The sequence below is a fragment of the Mesocricetus auratus genome, unplaced genomic scaffold (assembly GCF_017639785.1).
Source record: "Mesocricetus auratus isolate SY011 unplaced genomic scaffold, BCM_Maur_2.0 Super-Scaffold_100026, whole genome shotgun sequence".
NCBI classification, from domain to species: domain Eukaryota; kingdom Metazoa; phylum Chordata; class Mammalia; order Rodentia; family Cricetidae; genus Mesocricetus; species Mesocricetus auratus.
Window position 1 is genome coordinate 8,493,451 of NW_024429207.1, and position 13,799 is coordinate 8,507,249.

The 13,799-nt window shown below is 40.6% G+C and overlaps 1 protein-coding gene across 28 annotated transcripts in view; it reads right to left on the bottom strand.

Moving 5' to 3' along the window:
- The window catches only part of Sorbs2 (sorbin and SH3 domain containing 2), a 300,895-nt gene that overhangs the window by 115,198 nt on the left and 171,898 nt on the right, over nucleotides 1-13,799 (bottom strand). The gene's annotated exons all lie outside the window — the stretch shown is intronic.

Below are 13,799 nucleotides of genomic sequence, written 5' to 3' on the forward strand. Positions count from 1 at the left end.
ACCATGGTGACTGGGTGGATCTTTGTCTTAACTTCCTGTAAGAACAACATATCAAATAGCAGGGAGGTTTTGAAGCCTAGATAAGAAACTTTTTGGAGCAGGCTGTGGAAGTCTTACCTTTTCCTTTTGGTCATTTTCAACTGGAATTTTGATAGGATGTGAAAAGAATGTAAGAGGTTGGAAACCAAACATAGTAGAGAAAACATTTTACTTTGTTATGACCAGACAAAAACCCTAGGCCATAACCACAATGAAACTAAATGTTCCACTGTAAAGCAGAAGAAAATACCCAGATCTTTCTGTATGGCCAAGAGGAAAACACAAGCTGTTTCAGGAGACTGAGTAAATCACTTGAGGAGTTGCTCTCTGCCAGACAACTGTGGCCTTCTTGGAATTACAGGTCTTTGTCCCTTGTAATTAAGCCCTGTGTTGCTCAACTTCCAAATAATTTAGCAAAATTATCATGTGAGAGTCCATCTCCCCACCCTTGCCCCCAAAGCTATTTTGCTATCAACGTGTAGCAAAATATAAGAAATTAGTGTTTTTGTTTTGTTTTGGTATTTTTAGATTTGGGCCCAAACAATAATTGGAACACCCCCCATTCATATACACATGATACCCGTGAAATGGCTGTGGATGAAATGGCTGAGGATTGTATGAGATTTAGAACAGATGATGCTTCTGAAAAATCCACAAATATAAGTGGAAAACTGACCATTCTATACCTGGCCACAAGATGATATAGCTGCTGTGACCATTGCAGGGAGGAAGGGGATGAGGGTTCTATGCTTATCTCATGGAAAGGGTCACTTCCTACAGCAAACTTCAAACACACAAATGAAAAACCGTCTGTAATTCTTTGGCTCCTAAACTTAGCTATAAGAAATGACACTTCTGTTAAATTCATGTGGGCATTGAATTTTAAAGTGGCACTATTTGGAAGACAGTTTCTGCAATTCACTCTGAATGAGTTTAATGTGAAGCAGCTGTATTGCCTTTTGGGGGGTATTTTTAGAGGCATCAAAACCATTAGGTTTTGCAGAATGGTATTGGACAATGACTCTGTCTCTGGCCTATGATAGGTGCTAGGGAAATCATCAGAAAGGGACCCGTTGGGTTCTAGGACAGGATTCTGAGGAAGCTTTCTGGACAAATGAGTGGGGCTGAAGCTACCCAAAGGGCCCTCTTCCTCCATCACTAAAGTACCTGGAACCGGTTCCTTTCCCTTTAACTAAGCTGAGTACAGATGGTGCTGTTAATATTGAGTGTCCACTCCCCAGAAGCAGAGGGGTTTCTTAACATTCCTTTCATGTTGCTCAAATAGTACCTAATGGACTCAGGAAAACAAATCGGTTTTCCGAGGTTCAGTATAGTTTTAGTAGTTGAAGTGGCTGCGACTTGAGTTTATGTCATCATAATGGAAGGAAGGAAAACATCACATTATTCCATCCACATTAATTCACTCATTCATTCATTAAAACAAGGCCTAACAATGTGGCCCAGGATGGTTTCAAACTCACCGTATAACAGCCTGAGATGGAACTTATGATCGGCCCCTTGCATCTCCCGAGTGTTAGGATTACAAGTGTGCACCACTGTGCCCTGCTCACTGGATATGTTTTTAATGAGCTAGAACTTGAGTGTGTGAACAGTGAGGAAAGCAAAGAGAAGAAAACCGACTTATTAATGCAAACACATCCAAATAACCAGGAAGAGGAGACACCCACTGCTTTAAGTACAGCTCTTAGCGGACTGTTTCCTTAGAATAAGTCCTCATAGTTATCAACACACAGAATTTGTCAGAGTTAAAACAGAGAGTATGCCTCATCGTGATGTAAATATTAAAGCTCATCACGTGAGAATTTCTTTTTCAGTGCGTATCTTTCTAGTTAGCTATCTTTGTAGGGTCAAGGAAAAATTGACAGATATCATAGTCAGAGGGCAAGATGTTCATATTGTCTCAATGAATGCCCAGGCACTAGGTTGGAAACAGGGGCAGGCGGGGGGGGCAGCTGCAGTATATAAACCACAGACTGCAGCAGGATCACAGCTATGAAGTCCCCATCATTTTCCTTACTTTAAACTTTCCTTGATATTCCACACACAAAGCACCTAAGTCGTAAATGGCAGTGATCTTCAGTGTCTTCAGAATCTGCTTGCTAACCTCAGATATTATCATTCAGATGCTAAGATATTTGCTCTCCATCCTGTAGGCCATTCATTCCAGCTAGACAGCTGGGAAGGCCCAGGATGTGAGCAATTAGCTTTTTCATGTATTCGATTTGCAAATGGAAGTCAAGTAAGGGGAAGATCCTGAGTTCTCCGTATTGCCTCTTCTTTACTAGGTTCTTTAGATGGTGCTATGTGTTTTGGAGGGAGAGTACCATAGCTTTCTTTCTTAAGATGTGCTGTGACAAATTTATATATTTTACTGGGTGTGTGGTATGTTCAAGCAGGGTGACACAGACCAAAGGAAAACTGCTGTCTTCACAGCCCTGGGGAGAGGTCTATTCAGTATTACTTACTTCCCAAAGGGCTGTGGTATTTGTGGAGCTGTCTTTCTGAGCATGGTCCTGATGAGCCTGTGAGTGGTCAGCTTGATGTATTGAGTTTCACTTTCCCACCCCTCATTATCATCCTTTACCCTGTGGCCATAGCATTCTTCCTAAAACCCAGCCACCTTGTGCTGTTCTCCTCCATTCTGACTCTCCTCCCAACTCTCTTCTAAGGAATAGGCTTCTAGGAGTTCTCTCACATCACCAGCTCACTCTCCACTTGCAGTATCAAGGCTCTCATCCTGTTCGGCTGTCTGTCTGCTCTTTTTGAATGTTATTATGAACTCCACTTTGGTTCCCTAAATTCAGACATATAATTTTGATTAGATATATAAACTTGATTTTTCCAAATCATCTACATCTTTCTTCCCCTTTTCAGCCCCACTTTCTTTCCAGGGTCATGTAGCTCAGGCGGCTCTTGATCTCTCAATTTGCCTGTCTGAGCCTCCTGAATGCTGAGATTCCTGACATGCTATCTCACTCAGCTCTACCACCCTTTCAGAGTTCCCCTCCCCACACATCAACTACCCTTTATTTTTCTGTTCTTGGAAATATGCTTATTCAGCAAAGGCAGGATGCTCGGTTCCTTCATCTCTGTCTTCTCCTCTGTGTTTTTGTGAGACTAAGGATGTTCTCTTTCTCACCGTTTAGCTCTGCTGCTTCTGGTTCAGGACCTTGCATACCCTGATCCACTCAGTGTAGCCCATTGCATACCTTGATACCCGGAGAGCATTAAGCAATCATCATGTGCTGTCATTTTATATTTTGACTAAAAGCATCTTTCCCCCAAGCAATTGCTATGAATCTTTAATGAGTTCTATAAAAAAGACTCAGATTTATTTTTGAGCATTTCTTCTGTTGATATTTATACTGAACTTCAGCCTTTTGTGGGTTAACAGTTATGAACCGTGCTCACCTGCTACAACTCAACAGTTAGAAGCACAGAGCACCACACTGAAGGTATTCTAGTTTAGAATTGTTAGCAGTGGTGATGGGTAATTAAGCCACTTAATTGTATTCATTGGGAGACTGCACTAGACAAAGCTTCTAACTGTGGCTTTCTAGCACCTCTAGTTGGAACTCTATGGCAGGAGGATGTGGATTCCAGCAGAACATCATTGAGCAAGTTGATCTAGAAAGTCTCAGTTTTCTTTCCACGTAAATTTGGGAAGAACAACTTGGTAAGGTGCCTAAGAGGACATTAATCAAACTGTTAGCTGCATAGGCACTAATATCATGAATATTAGTTGTGACTGTTATTGTACATGTGATACTACTAACGCTGTTGCCTTCAGGATTCTGGTTTTTATCTTTAACATTTTTTCATCACACTAATCTTTTGGTTGCCTTGTCTCCCTCTTCCTTTCTGTCTCCTTTCCTTCCTCACAACACAGTAGTTACAGGAAAATTTTCAGGACTTTGTCCTCTATCTCTCTTCTTACACTGGGGTCTTCAGGACACTTTCTTGCCTTTTAAGTACATATTTCATTTTAACCTCCATTAGAATCTAAACAGTACACCCTGACCTGACAGGGTGCCTACCCTGTACCAGACACTGCCCTGGGTCTAAGGGGAGTCACATTTATTTGGATAAGTCCTTGTTGGCAAACACATGACTGATTGAGAAAACTGGTATCTTTTGTGAGATTTATCCCCCCTGACCCCCCCGAATTGGGATTTCTCCCAATGATTCTTTAAAAAAAAACAATAAACATTCTTGATAATTATTAAAATAATAAACATTCTTATAAGCACATGGTAAAGAAGACCCTGATATCCTCCTTCCCATACAAATTAACAACTCCTTACTCGAAGAGAGTGACTTCATTTCAACATGCTCATTTAAATAATTGTCAAGTTTTGCTTATCACTTCATCTTGTCTTTATGTTGTATGTGTTTTCTTAAGGGTAGCCATGCTTTATTTGTTATTCAGGGTTTTTTTTATTCAGTATTTTACATATTTGCTAATGAAGGAATAGAATATTATAATCTGATTTTACAATTATTCAAATTTTTCATGGTCCCTTTTTAGAAGCTCCATGCTCTATATATACATAACCTATAAAATTTGTTTGATATGAACTTTGTGCTGCTACATTAGAATACGTGCAGCTTACAAAACCACACTTCACACAAGTGCGTGTGCGCACACACACACACACACACACACACACGGTACTTATTTACTTGTTTTTAAATACTTTTCTCTGTAAGTATTAATATATTAAAATATTATGAAAAGAGACAGAGGAAAAAATAGAATGACACAAATATAGTATGGGAGCCTGGCCCTGGCCCAGGACTGCAGAAATAGAAGGGAGAGGAATGTATTTGGGAGGAGAGTCCACTTTTAGGACACTTGAGAATGCATCTTTAAATACAAAATGCATTTCTGGAAAGAACATAGGGTCCTGAGGGTACAGCATCTGGTTGCCTTGTTTTAAATTTACTAGGGCAATTATAGAGAATCAACAAAAGCATGAAGGGAGAGGAAACCTGCGTGCATTGGGACAGACCAGGAATCCCAAACAGATTATCTCCCCAGAAGCAACAGCATCAAAAGAATACACACATGCTCCTCTCTTCTCACTGCTGGACACTGTTACCATGGTTACCGAATGAGTCACTTCAGTCAGCACTGATGGGATTGTAAGTACCTTCAGCAAAACACGTTCTTGTCTTTTCTGGAAAGTGGGTAGAATATTAAGGAAAGTCCACATGTTATCTAATGATCCCCTTGTTTATGTAGTCATGACAGCTAGCCAAGTCAATGCAGAGTCAATATACTTTGTTAGTATCTTGTCATAATGGTAATGATATATAGAAGTAGACATAGAAGAATTTTATGTCCTATTTTATGGTACTTTTGCATTTATAATGAGGAAATTTTACTTGGTTAAATCAATTCTTTATTTTGAAATTAAGGAAAAATGAGCAATTTTGTTGCTAAATTACCAAATTAACTCTTTTCCATATCTTAGGTAAATGACAGAGAAGAAAATGTTTGAAGAGATTGACTCCATTTCAACAAGTTCTTTAAACATTAGGAAGCAAGCCTTGCTGTAATTAAATAATTATATAATAAAAAAATAAAGTATCAGAAAAAATCATCCTGAGTGAGGTAACTCAGTCACAAAAAGACAAAAATGGTATATGGATTTTAGACATAGAACAAAGGATTACCAGCCTATAATCCACACCGCCAAGAGAAGCAAGGAAGCAAGAAGAACCGTAAGAGAGACAGACATACATGGTCTCCTGGAGAAGGGGAAAGGGAGTTAGAAGAAAGAGGAGGGGAGAGGAGGACATGAGGGAGCAGGAAGATCAAGTGGGGGGAAGAATAGAGGAGAGCAAGAAAAGAGATACCATAATAGAGGGAGCCATTATAGGTTTAAAGATAAATCTGCCACTAGGGAAATGTCCAGAGATCTACAAGGTTGACCCCAACTAATAATCTAAGCAATAGTTGAGAGGCTACCTTAAATGGCCTTCTCTGATAATGAGATTGATGACTACCTTATAAGCCATCCTAGAGCCTTCATCCAGTAGCTGATGGAAGCAGAAACATACACCCACAGTTAAACACTGAGTTGAACTCTGAATCCAGTTGCAGAGAGGGAGGAGTGATGAGCAAAAGGTTCAAGACCAGGCTGGAGAAACCCACAGAAACAAGTGGCCTGAACAAGGGGGAGCTCATGGACCCCAGACTGATAGCTGAGAAACCAGCATAAGACTGTTCCAGACACCCTGAACAAGGATGTCAGTTTGGAGGTCTGGTTAATCTATGGGGCCTCTGGTAGTTGATCAGTATCCCTAGTACATGAATGGACTTTGGGAGCCCACTCCACATAGAGGAATACTCTCTCAGCCTAGACACATGGGGGAGGGTCTAGGATCTGCTCCAAATGATATGACAGACTTTGAAGATCCCCCATGGAAGGCCTCACCCTCCCTGGGGAGTAGAAAGGGGATTGGATAGGGGGTTGGTGCGAGGCAGGGGAGGAGGGGAAGGAGAGGGAACTGGGATTGACATGTAAAACAAGCTTGTTTCTATTTTAAATAAAAAGGGAAATATAGTATCCTAAAGTGGTCGCTGGTTTGCTTATTTTATGATAAAAATGATGTTTACTCCACATTTTGACAGAAAACACTGCTTGACTGCCATTTTGAGCAGTGTTTGTCTGCGGGTGGAGGTGACGATCCTTTTCTAAATGTCTAAGTCATAGGAATACAATTGACCTAAGGATTAGCTGGCCCTTATAATACAGTCTTACTTAGGGTTTCTATAGTTGGGATAAAATACCATGACCAAAGCAACTTTGGGAGGAAAGGGTTCATTTGGTTTACACTTCCACATTGCTGTTCATCACTGAAGGAAGTCAAGGCAGAACTCAAACAGGGCAGAACCCTTGAGGCAGGAGCTAATGCAAAGGCCATGGAGGATGTTGCTTGTTGTGATATAATCCCAGCAGCCACGCTAGTTAGCCATAGAAGCTGGAGGATGGTGGTGTACACCTTTAACCTCAGCACTAGAGAGGTATGTAAGACAGGAGCTCAGGGGCTCATTCAGGGATTCAGTATTCAGTCTTTGGCAGCCAGGACTGCTCTTTCAGTGGCTGGCTGCTTTGTTTTTCTGATCTTCAGCTTGAATCCCAATATCTATCTCTGGGTTTTTAATTATTCATACAATGCTGCTAACTGCCTTGCTCCTCATGGCTTGCTCAGCCTAATTTCTTATAGAGCCCAGGACCACAAGCCCAGGGATGGCCTCACCTACCATGAGCTTGGTCCTCTCCTGTTAATCAATAACTGAAAAAATGTCTTATAGCTGAATCTCATGGAGACATTTCCTCAAATGAGGCTCTTTCCTCTCTGATGACTCAACCTTTTGTCAAGTTGACATGAAAAACCAGCCAGTATATGCCTTGCGTTTAGGATTAAATAGTGGCAAACACAATTTCCATGTGCAACTTCTTGTAATTAATTGACTTTTAGTAAGCACAGACAAATTAACTTCTGCAGGGATTACTAGGCTGTTCAATTACAAAAAGAAAAAAGAAAAATCCCACAAAGCACAGTACTTGTGTTTTCCCTCTACACAGTCAGACCAAGAGGGTGCTTGAGGTTCTGTCTTTTGTTACAAAGATCCAAGGTTTTATAGAAGCCTGTGTCCTTGATTCCCAAAGAAGTCAGTCGCTGTAACCTGGACAACTTGACTCCTACCTTTGTCACCCAGGCAAATGTTTTAACTACCTGTCACTCAGATAGGAGTTCTTATCAAAACCAAATCAAACAAACACCCTGCCTCTCCCCACAAAAATGTTTGTGGATGGAAATTGTCTTGAGAATTATTTAGCAATTATTTGTGATGCTGGAAATATAAGTGGCTCTCTAGATGTACCCCGACAGGCACTTCTTACAGTCTCAACTATGGAAATGTAGGTGTTAGTAAGATTAGTTTTTGGTCAACTAGCAAAGTCATGTCTAAATCTATCTGGCTGACCAAATGTCTCCTTTATTCACCTGATCCTTACAAGCTGAGCCAAAGCAACACAGCTATTTTAACCAAAGAGACGTTCCTAATCCTGAACTTAATTATGGTGATTCTAAGATCAGGAAGACAGTAAATTAAGATGAACGATATTTACCAGGTGCTTATGAGACCTCTTGGGTGTCTTAAACAGTCAGTCAACAAATGTATTAAGTTGCATTGTTTTGATGTTTTGGAAGAAGATAAACTAGAGACAAACCCTGGTGGTGGGTCTGCCTGCCCTTTGAGGAAGCCATTGTGAAACAAAAAGCATGGCTCAAACAAAACAAAAATCCTCTTAAAAAGGGGCTGGGAAGATAGCTCAATTAGAAAAGCATGGAGAACTAGGGTCAGACCCCCAGCACTCACCCATAGTAAAATGCCAGGAGTGATTTCCTGTGTTATAATCCTAGTGCTAGGGAGGCAGGGGCAGGCAGAGCCCTTTGACTTACTGGTCAGTCAGTCAAACTAGTTGGTGAGCCCAAGTCATTGTGGAATCCTGTGTCATCCTGTGTTAGAAGAGGCATACAGCATTTGTGGGGATGACACTTTGGCTTAATTTGTGGCCTTCGTGGAGATGGAGAGAGAGAGGGAGAGACAGAGAGACAGAGACAGAGAGACAGAGACAGACAGAGAGAGAGATCTATAGAAACTATTTCTTATTTCTTATTTCCTTTTTTATTTTCTTGCATAGTAATATATGTTTTCCCAATATTAAACAATAAAACTTTGTTCAGGGCACATATACTTAACAATTAAAAGTCTATAGAGTTGACATAGGGTAGCTGGGGTGAGTACCATCTGCAGATATCCCAGCTACTTGGGAAGCCAAGGCAGAAGAATTGCAAGTTCAAAGCCAGCTCGAGCTACAGAGTGAACTCAAGGTTAGCCTGGGTAAATTATTGAGGCCCTGTCTCAAAAGAGTAGCACCAAAATCTGGGGAATTTTCTCAGTGGTAGGGAACTTGCCTAGCATGTGTAAGACTCAAAGTTTAAACTCCAATATAATGCAAAGTGTAGGGGCTACGGGGAGACGTAGCTTTTTCTTTGACCTTCTCCTAATTGCTGAGAAGAATCTCCCCCTCAAGCACAGCCCTCCTTTGGATGGGCCGTTACAGTATTTCCTTCTGAAATCTCTTCCACATTCAATTTTCCAAATAAGTGAGGAGAGGGCCCTCCCTTGCCTGCCTTAAGTTGGTTTGAGGAGAAGATTGGCCTTCATCATCCTGACAAATGACGGTCACAATTCTGCAGCTTTGGGAGAAGGTCTTTCAGGGTCAAGAGACCTTGTTTCCTGTCTGCAAACACAGGGAGTGGTACAGGTCTTCTTCAGTTTTCTGGGAGAGTGCTTTATGACTGTCTCGCTTTTTCTTTTTACTTAGTTTAATGACTCATATTCCAGATGGTTCTGTTCAGTTTTAGAATTTTCACAATCCAGTCTGTGCTGGTGGTAGTGGGGTGGGGGGTGGGGCACACCAGCATTTCATGTACAGTACAACTTATGTAACTTTTCTTCAGGGAGCTGAGGGAGAGATAGCACACTCAATATTAAGCACTTCTGACTTCTTTAGCATAAGAAGATAACGGATTTCACTAGCTCATCCTTGGGGGTGCTATAATTTATATATTTACTGGCTAATTTCCCCTATAGCTAATGGGTTTTTATTATCAAAGAATACTTTTATGCTATTGAAAAAGAGTCAAACAATGGATTGTGAATCTAATATGCTAAGGAATGGGGAGAATATAATCTGAGTTTTTAAAACATCAACATGTATTTTGCCAACAGGAAAATATCCCCAAATATACATTTTGTCACCCAGGTGGTGAGCTGTATTTTTTAAATATTAATTTCTTCCACATACAGTGTCTTTGTTTTAAAGAAGAGCTGCTCTTCTTTGCTGTCACTGACTGGGTGGAGCCCTGAGTTGGGGGACCGGAGGCCTCCCTGTGAGGATGTGGCCCCCACCACTGTCACTCAAAGAACTAAGTCACCTTCCTTTTATCTCTTTTGAAATACATCCTCATCCACTCAAATGGAAATGCTATGGTTTGGCCTTTAACCATTTCCCAAGGGTGTACAGGATCCAATGTTGGTCACTGTGCTGTGGTGCGACTGAGAAATTAGGAGACGTAGAAGAGGTGAGCCAAGTGGGAGGAAGTGACGTCATTGGGACCCTGCCCTCAGCCAGGACAGTGGGACACCTAGCTGCCCCCATGCTTCATGCTGCTTCTTGCTCTCTGTGATGTAAAAACACTCCCTCCACCACATGTTCCCTACCATGATGCTCTGCTTCAACACAGGCCCAAAGGCGACAGCAAGGCTGAAACTAACCCTTGCAAATTGATTAGCCCACATATTTTTGTCATGACACTGGAAATACAAGTAGCTAGGACACTATCGGGATGATAGAGAAAAAGTATCAAGCTATATGCTTCAGCAGCGGTTATGATTTTGTAAAATGTGATAAGCATTTACATCCAGGGAGTTGTTAGAGAATACCAGTGACATTGTTATTTCTGTCACTCACAAGACAACCTTTAGAAAATGTCTTTTTAGTTCTTCTGAGACTAAATATCAGAGATCCCTGTGTGACTGCTCTAGGCATTGGCATAGGATCCGTATTGCAGCAGTTGCTTTACATTGGACATCTCAGAGATAAAGAATTGAAATAGCCCAACTTATACCCTACTGTAGAGGTAATAGAATTGTATAGATCCAGGCTTTACTTTCTGTGAATCCCAACTTTTGGAGCTGGGCAGCAAGTACTTGGCCTGTATGTTTCTAAGTTAACAGGGATGTTAGGTATAGCAGGAGAAAGTTGGGTCATTAGATCTGTGTCTTTGGAGGGGATGGAGGGGTATTAACTATCACGATCTGGAAAGAGCTCCTTCCCTTTCCAGCTCAGATCAAAGTTCCACCAAATTTTATTCTTACTGACAAAATGATAAGTTAATTTAAAAACAATCATGGGATATATTTCCTGACCATTGCTATGGAGACCATTGAATAGGTCCCATCTATTTATAGGATCTTCTTGTGGTCAAGCATCCACACACTGGATATGGCTTAAAGCAGAGTTTGGAAAACTCAAATGGTGAATTTGAACCCCTACAATCAATGGTATTGACCATTTGCTTGACCAGATGATACAATCTTGGTGATTCAAATACAGGGACTAACACTGCACAGTGAAAAGAGAGGAAGAATTGGACTTAGAATAGACATTCCTCCAAATGGAAAACATGTCATATGATTAATGCTGACCAAGAATTTCAGTGGGCTCTGAAAGCACCATAAGGCAAAACAGCTACCTCACTAATCACTTCCTCTCCTATTGACTCGGCAAAATATTTATAAAATGCATTCTCAGTGTCATGCCTAATTAGGCCTCTTGGTATTCATTTTTCAGTGAGATTAGGAAATACTGTCTATCTTTCTATTTACTTCTGTCTATCTACATCTGTCTGTCTGTCTTTCTATCTCTAATCATCCATCCATCCATCCATCCACCCACCCACCCAACCACCTATCATTATTTTCATACTGCAGAAGACTAAGATTATTATTGACTGCAATAATGGAAAACAAACCCTACAATATTCTGCCTATGTCCTGATGTGTAACCTCACTTTTTATATTTTTTGTGGTCTTTCTTGAGAAGCATGCGCATGTAAAAAACTTGATTTACAGTGGAGGAAGTAACATTTTTCCATTACAAAATGAACCACCAGGAAAGATGGAAAGGTCGGTGGAGAATGATGATCTTAGGAATTGTTTGCAGGTCACTTCCTTGTTCTGCAAAGCTAGAGCAATCTAGGGGCATGTTAGGATGTAGAAAACTCCATCTTCTTGGAAGAATATCTCCAATGTAGTGTGTGAATAGGAAGGTCATTGAAGTATGACAGAAAGAATTAAAAAACCAAATGATCTTTTCCTAAGGAGATTCATATAATGAGGGATGACTAGTCCTCCAGTCCTCTGCATGATAGTTTTGCTCAGAAATAGCTTGGATAAGATGCCTAACTCTTTCACTGGATCCTGCAGAATGGATTTGCTGTATGGGAGATGAAGGGTAAACTTTGAACTTGTAATAGATACTTTGAAGCTGCTTCCAGCTTGGAGATGACTCCATGTCTAATAGTGGCTGTTGTTGGGTGAGTCTTTCCAGAAGATGTTGAAGTCAGTATTTCTAACATTTGGTATCCATGAAGGTGGCCTTATTTAGAAGTAGCATCCTTGGAGATACAAAGTTAATTGAGCAGGGTACATAAATGCAATGACTGTTTTCCAGGGGGCTGAGGGGGAGAGATATTGAGATTGATGTGGAGTCAGTCATGAAGGATGAGTACTTGTGTGACTACAGATGCAGAGACTATGCTATTGTCACCATGGTTCTGGGATACCAAGAAATGATAGAAGCCACCAGATCTTTGGAGGAGGCAAAGGAGGATTTTTCCCATAAAACAGTTTTAGAGGCAACATGGCTCTTCTACCTCCTTGACTTCAGAGTTCTAGACTTGGAAATTGGTGGATAATAGAGATAGCAATTTATTTTTATTTATTAGAAAACTAATTCACTGGTTGAAGCATAGACTCTAGGCCTTTCATCATTAGCAACCCAAGGATTTAACTAATTCATAAGGATGAAAATTAAGGGAATTAACACTGTATATGAAGGCAGATTTGTGAAGACTCCTCAGTGGTAAACTAGACAAACAGTATATATTTCTCCATTTCAGAGGAAGAGAGAGTAAGGACACCAGGGAGTTAGTAAGCAAGCATCCAGAAGCAGGAGGTGGTAACATGATAAAGAAATGAGGCCCCTGTACTTTTCAGTTTTGGAGCCCAGTTGAGACAATGGTTGAAAATCCAGGAATTCACAATAGAAGCTAATAGAGGCTTCCAAGTGCTCACACTAGGTATATATGTGGTACGAAATGCATTCCATCTATTGAAAATCATCAGTGAACATGAGCCAATGCTAACAAGTGGAGAATATTAGGGTATGGTTGTCATGAACAACAGTGGGAATGGACTTTTTTAATATTTAAAATAACCCACATAGTTTTTTAATTATCTGCACTAAATTATGTCTTGATAAATCCTGAACATTAAAAACGTTACATAACACAACACAAGTAGACCAAACAGAGGTGAATATTGGGTGAATATTCTTTAAATTTCCAAAAAATTTACAAAGATAGCAGAGCATTAATGATGGGAAGAAAACATACTTGGAAATATTTTTAAATTAAGATTTCTTGTGGTAGTTCTTAAGTGAGGGGTCTTAGAAGTGAAAGGTGATGAGGTCACCATCAAAGGAGGTCTGTGACATGACCTTGATAGGTGCCTTTCCCCTGAGTACAGGGGCAAGGGTGTCTTTGACCTGGCTGAAAATTAAACATATCCCTGAAGCCATTCAGATCTGTACAAGTAGTCTCCTTCCCGACTCGCTCATATTCACAATTATTCACCAGTCATTTAAACCATTGGACTCTTTCCTTCATATGGGGTCTTATTAGAACAACTACTGTGAGCATAAGATTCTTGGCTAAGGGCTAGAGAGTGGGGTATTCAGTTTGGGGTCCTAATATTGGTGGTATTGAACAGTGTGGAGGAAATTAAAACTGGGTGGTGTTGAGAAGGATAAGTTTTTGTTGTTGTCAGAGGTGTGCCCAGTGCCACACTGTGGAAAAGGAGACGAGCATAA